Below are 6,501 nucleotides of genomic sequence, written 5' to 3' on the forward strand. Positions count from 1 at the left end.
CTCTGGAAGGACTTTGACTTTTCAGTCCGAGGGAGAGGGGTGAAGGGGGAGAAGAGGGGTGGCAGGAGGCACAAAGTGCTGTGGTACTGCACCAGACCTAACTATCCCCTGTGCTCCTGACATCCTTCCATCCTCTTCCCCAGGTCTGCAGAGTTAAAGAGCAGAAGAGAGAACATCATTGCCACCACCTACCCTGGTGGCTAAAGTGTCCTGTTGGTAACATCTGATCTTGGGTATGATGGATTGCTCTCTGTGGCTAAGGGTGTCTTCATGCTGACAGGCCCTGCCCAGAGGTGCTAGGGAACAGCTCTGCCAGTGCCCTAGGGAAAGTAGCAGCTGTTTATCTGCTAGTGGGGCCTGGTGTTAGGCAGCAGAGTCAACATGTTCCAGGCCCCACTTGCAAAATCATATTTTCCAAACACACGGCTCCACCAAGTCCTTTATCAGGCCTCCAGGTGGAAAAGCCTTGTTGCCTGGCAATGCAGCTTTATCTGTGAGGTGTGTGCCAAGGACTTTGTGAGGTGATTTCATTAGATCCCCTCCCATCTGTCTCTGCAAACAGCCCCAGAAGCCTCCAATTAAGGGTTTGCGTTTCTTCTTTGTCAGATGTTTGTTTTCATTTAATAAAGCAGTTTGCAGGCCTCCTTAATAGGGAGACGATGGCTTCAGGGGGCCCCAGCCTAGGTGTGTGATGGGAGATGTTGGGAGAAAGTATCAGAAACCTAAAGCTCTAGGCCTTGAGGCTGGTTCGCTAGGGGCATTGGGCATGGGCATAGCAAGCAAGCTGACAAGAAAAACCAAGCCTTGGTAAGCTTAGAGGTCAGAGGAGTTATCCCTCTGTTCTGCCTTCTTGTCATTCCCAGGTCACATGCCCACAGAACCCCCCATGGTACCTATCTTTGGTGCATTCACAGCATTTTCTAGGGTGATACAGGTAAACCAGGAGCATCTGCCTCTGAGGTACAATTGCCTGGCAGGGAGGGCCACAGGGGCTCCATAGGAGGGTGAGGTGGGGGATTGTGCCATGAAACACAAGCCCCAGGGTCATGCTGGTGAACAAGAGCAGGGGACAGGGGATGCTTCAAGGCCTTGGGCAGAGGGCTGTGGGAGTTCAGGACAGAGAAGAGTTGGAGGAGTTAGCCTGACCACCATAACTAAGAGATGTGATGAGGGAAAAGAGAGGCACTGGAGGAAGGAGGAATCAGTGAGATGAGGAGCTGTTGAGAGGGGCTAGGTAGCTAGGTCTCAGAGGGAGAGAGGACCCCTTGCCCAGGTGAGCCCCTCAAAACTGGTTTCAGGCTCTGAGGGAGGAGTCTCCAGGTGACTTCGAGGCAATTCTGGTCCCCAAAGCCCTCACTGGCAGAAGCAGCTCAGGGTGCACTTTGGAGCCAGAGGACCTAGGTTTGAATCCTACCTTTGCATAGTTCTTGCTGCATGGTGGTAAGAAACTTCCTTAGCTTCTATGCCCTTATTTTTAAAATGGCCAAAGTAATTATCTATTATTGTCTCACCAGCATGTATCAGTGCTTGCTATGTTGGGGCCAGCTCAGGGGTGCTGGTAACAGGAGATAAAGTCCTTGAGTTAACTCGGCACCTGTGATTGCCACCCCCAGATCCCCGGGTAGCTGTCTCAGCTTGTCCTTTCCCTTTCTCCCCCTGCTATGCCCTGGTGGATCCGTTGGTTATTTTGTAGTTGATTGGCTGAATGTTCTTTGAGCTTCAGCATAGTAGAACTGGGCAACTCAACCTCTGGGAAAGCGTGTTCTCTTCTGTGTAGTGGAGCTCTTGGTGACAGGACCCATCTCCTAGAACTCTGGCAAGAGCTCATGGAGTCAAAAGGGCCAGGCCCAGAGTGAGTCAGGGTCAAGTCCAGAGGCATCTGCTGTTGTAGTGTCTTGAGGGTGTGGTTCAAGATGCCCCAGGTCCTGGGTCTTGACTCTCTTCAGTCAGTGCAGCTACAAGTTGGGGGCCCTAGCACAGAGGTCTTTGGGGAGCTAGTGTTCTAAAGGGAACCTCACAGGGAGCCCCCAGGTGGGCTTCAGGGCACTGCTTGGGGCCCCTTGTCCCCTGCCAAATGACATCTCAGAGGCAATAACAGACAGTTTTCTCCCATCAGGACAAGCTGTCACCTTACCTGTCTCCCGGGGTCATAGCTCAAGAACCTGTCAGCCCAGGCTACCAGTTCTCCTTCTGCCTCCTCACTCTGCAGGTGCTGAGCCAAAACCCCAGGCCCCTTTGTGCATTCATCAGAGGCCTTCCTTCTTACCTGGACCCCAGTCAGTTCAGGTGCTGTTCTGGCACTCTCAACTTTGTCCACCTGCTCAAGAACCCTTCTGTCCTTTCTCCACCTGAACCCCATTATCAGTATTTGGTCCCTGTGGTCAGAGCTTAGCTTCTTCATCTTGTCCCCAGCAGGCATATGTTGAACATGATAAGTCATTTTTCTCTGCATTATGGGGGCTCATGCAGGGGAAAAGGGTACCATGAACGTGGAGATGAGAAGGTATTCAGGAAGAAAGGACACAGAGCACAAGGGCCTGCCCCTCTACACCCTCAGCACACTCCCCTCTCATGTCTCTGGCTTCTATCTTATTGCTCCTCCATCAGTAACTGCCTCTACCACACAGCCCACCACTGTACCCATGCTTCTGTATCTATGTGCCACCTCTATGTGCCACGTGCATTCCTGCCTCCACATGTCCCCAGGCAAAGCATCTTCTTGATTGTCTTCCTCAACCTAAAAGGCTCAGTCCAATCTCACTCAATGCCTTCTGCCTCAAGAAGTTTTTGCGACCAGTCAAATCCCTGAGTATGGCTCCACCCCTCAACACTCAGCAGATGCCTTACAGTCCTGTGCCCAGCACGAATTCCCTTTTGAGGAAAAGACATTGCTCCAAGTCATCCCTAACTCTACATTCACAGAAATAGGACTAATTCTTTAAAATCACATAATCCAGAGCTTGTAAGATGGCTTAGCAGGGAAAAGTGCTTGCAACCAAGTCTGACCAACTGAGTTCAATCTCAACCCACATGATGGAAGGAGAAAAATGACTCCTGAAAGTTGTCTTCTGACCTCTACATATGCACAGTGGCAAGCGTATACACACACACATACACACACACACACACACACAATCACCCAATCAATCCATCAATCAATATAGTAATTTTAAAGCTTTAAAGCCACATAACTCAATTATGAGGTTGATGATGAAATTTATTTTTTCAAGGAGGGAGACTGGTTAGGGAGATGTTTGGAGGGGATGGGCCATCCCTGACCCTCATATCTTTGTGTCACCCTGCAAGTACCAGTCACACTGTATCCTCTGGTACTAGTGAATTGTAAAAATGCAGCCGGTTTGCTTTGACTTGTCTCTGAGAGGCTGAAATTCAGTCCAATTGGGCGCCCGGATCGCTGTCCGTGGTTCTGAAATGCCCCTCTGGCCCTGGAACTCCAGGCTCTCCAGTTGGGGACTTACTGAACTGGCCCTGGGATCATAGTTTTAAAATATTAAAATATTATGTTCTCCTAGTTCTTTAAACTTAAAAAAATCATGACAGAATAATTAGAACCATGTTTGTTCTCAAACAATTCATGAAGATTTATCATATTTCCAATTGGATGTTTTTCATCTCTGAGGAACTGAAGCAGAGAAGTGATTCATCTCCCCATCATACCCCTTACAGTAGTGTTTTTATGATTTGAAGACGCTCCTTTCTGTATAGGGAAGTTTTGGGGGAAATGGATTCCCATGTAGCCCAGGCTAGCCTCAAACTTTCTATGTAGCTGAAGCTGGTCTTGAAGCTCCCGATCCTCCTGCTTCTATCTCCCTAATGCTGGTATTACAGATGTGTGTCATTAAAACTGCTTTCCCCTGTGTTTACTCTAGTAGTTTCAAAACTTCAAATCTTCATTAAAATCTCTAATCTATTTTCAGTTAGGTTATTTTTTTGAGACAGGGTCTCACTATGTAACCATGGCTGACCTGGAACTTACTGTGTAGAACAGGCTGGCCTCCAACTCACAGAGATCTGCCTACTTCTGCCTCCTGAGCGCTGGGATTAAAGGTGTGTGCCACAACACCTGGCCTGAATTGGGGTTTTGTATGGGGTGAGAGGTAGAAGCTTACTCTGTCTCTAAGTAATTAATTAGATTAACTGACTAATTTGTTGATTAAATGGTGGAAGCGATGGAAGATATTTGGACTGGATTATCTCAAGATCCCTGTCTTTGGTGACCTGTCCTCTGATTCCCTGGCCTGATCTTCCTCATTTCTATGAGGCTTTCTCCCAAGCTCTCTACAAGAAACAGGAAAATCGGGGGTGGGGGAGCTGGAGAGATGGCTCAGCAGTGAAGAGCGCTTACTGCTCTGGCAGAGGACCCTTGTTCGATTCCCAGCATCCACATGGCAACTTACAACCACTTGTAACTCCTGGGAATCTGAATGCTCTCTTCTGGTCTTTGTGGGCTCCTACACTCACCTGGAGTACATAAGCTCAGGTAGATGCACACATACACATAAAAAAATTATCCTGCCAACTATTAAAAAAAATTCTTCAAAAAACAAAGAAAAACTGGGACATTTCCCATACCATGTCAAAAGACAGTTTCTCGTGGGTGGCCCTACTTCTAGCTGTTGATAACATTCAGAGGGCTTTGCCCATGTGAGTGCACGATACTCCCTCCTATCTTAGAAGAGCGCACAAACATTTTTTTCTGTGCATGTACAGAGCAGGCATGCATCTTTTCTTTCTGAAAGCAGGAGGCTTGGGACAACAAAGGATACTTAGCCTTGAACTGGGGAGCCTCTCACCTTGGATGGCTCCAGAGGGCTTTAGCTGTGGTCACCGCTGGTGAGAGGGCTCATAAAAAGCCACATCACTCCTCCCCCTTGGCTCCCAGCTCTAGGACACATGGTTCAGGGCCAATAGTCAGATGAAGGTCCAGCATACACCCAACTTTCCAGGCTGCTCAAAACCCTAGTCCTGGCATCCAGTGAGAGATGTTATTCCTGAGGTACTGAATGCCAATAAATGATAAATGCCAAAGTGGATCTGTGGCAATGACTCTGAGAAGTTAGAGATTTTTTTTCATAAAAGAGGAAAGCTGACTCTCTAGTGCATTTGTCCTGGGCTCACAGCCTGGAAATGTCCTTGGGAGGTCACCTGTCATTCCTAATTCTCTCATAGCAGGAAGAGCACACACAGAGAACTTTAGGGACCTCCAATCCCAGCCTCACCTCCAGGGACAGTTGGATGGGGAAGGGGCTTGGGACTCAGTTGCTGCTCTGAGTTGGGCTCATGTCACAGCCTGGAACACAGTTCTTCAGTCTTGAGCCCCAGTTTCCTCATATGATTGGAACTTACATTCCTCACCCCATAGAAGGCTATGGTGAGAGTCACACTCAAATGAGTTCAGTGACCACTTATCTTTCATCCATTCAGTCATTAATTCAACAGTTATGTATTTGAGCACCTGCTGTATGCCAGGCCTAGTTTTTATTTGGTGCTAGAGAAACAGTAGAGAGAAACTGGAAGGCTGAGGTAACAGGATTCCCAGGGAGACAGAATCTCCCTTGCCCAGGCTCTTAGAGGAAGATGAGGAGGAAGGGGAAGGGGTGATAATGAAGGGGAAGAAGGGTGGTAAGTAAATGAATTAAAAGTATTAGCTTGTTCTTTTAAAATAAGAGAGAGGTCGGGGTTGGAGAGATGGCTCAGTGGTTAAGAGCACTGGCTGCTCTTGCAGAGGACCCAGGTTTGATTCTCAAAACCCACATGGCAGCTTACAACTGTCTGCAACTCCAGTTCCAGGGGATCCTATGACCTCTTCTGACCCTCTGCAGGCATTGCATGACTTATATACACGTTGGCAGTACACTCATACACATACACATTTTTTTAAATAATTTAAAAAATAAAGTAAGAGAGAGGGATGATGATGTGTTGATACCTTTGACTTAGGCCAAAATTCTCAAATTAAAAGAAGCCAAACATGCTGGCAGAAATCTTAACTCAGATATCTAGCAAATATGTGGACATGAACACACGCAGATTTTCATTATAGAATTGTTTACAAAAACACCCAGTGTTGGGCTGGAGATATGGCTCAGCGGTTAAGAACACCGGTTGTTCTTGTAGAAGACCCAGGTTCAAATCCTAGCACCCACATGGCAGCTAACAACTGTCTGTAACTCCAGTCCCAGGGGATTCGACAGCCTCTTCTGACCTCCACAGGCATTTCACAACACGGGTGCACTTACCTATGTGCAGGCAATACATGCATACACATAAAATAAAAATAAAAATAATAAATAAATAAAAACACCCGGTGCCCACCTACTGAGGATCAATGGCTACAATTAATTCACACACAGTGGAACACAGAGCAAACATTTGGACTGATGCTTTAAATTTTGTCAACATGGAAAGATGCTCATGATATGTGGATGAGTAGAGAACACGTGTCTGATATGATTCTCACCTAATGTGTCTGAGGATGTA

The sequence above is a fragment of the Nannospalax galili genome, unplaced genomic scaffold (genome assembly GCF_000622305.1).
Source record: "Nannospalax galili isolate Female #2095 unplaced genomic scaffold, S.galili_v1.0 scaffold107, whole genome shotgun sequence".
Classification (NCBI taxonomy): domain Eukaryota; kingdom Metazoa; phylum Chordata; class Mammalia; order Rodentia; family Spalacidae; genus Nannospalax; species Nannospalax galili.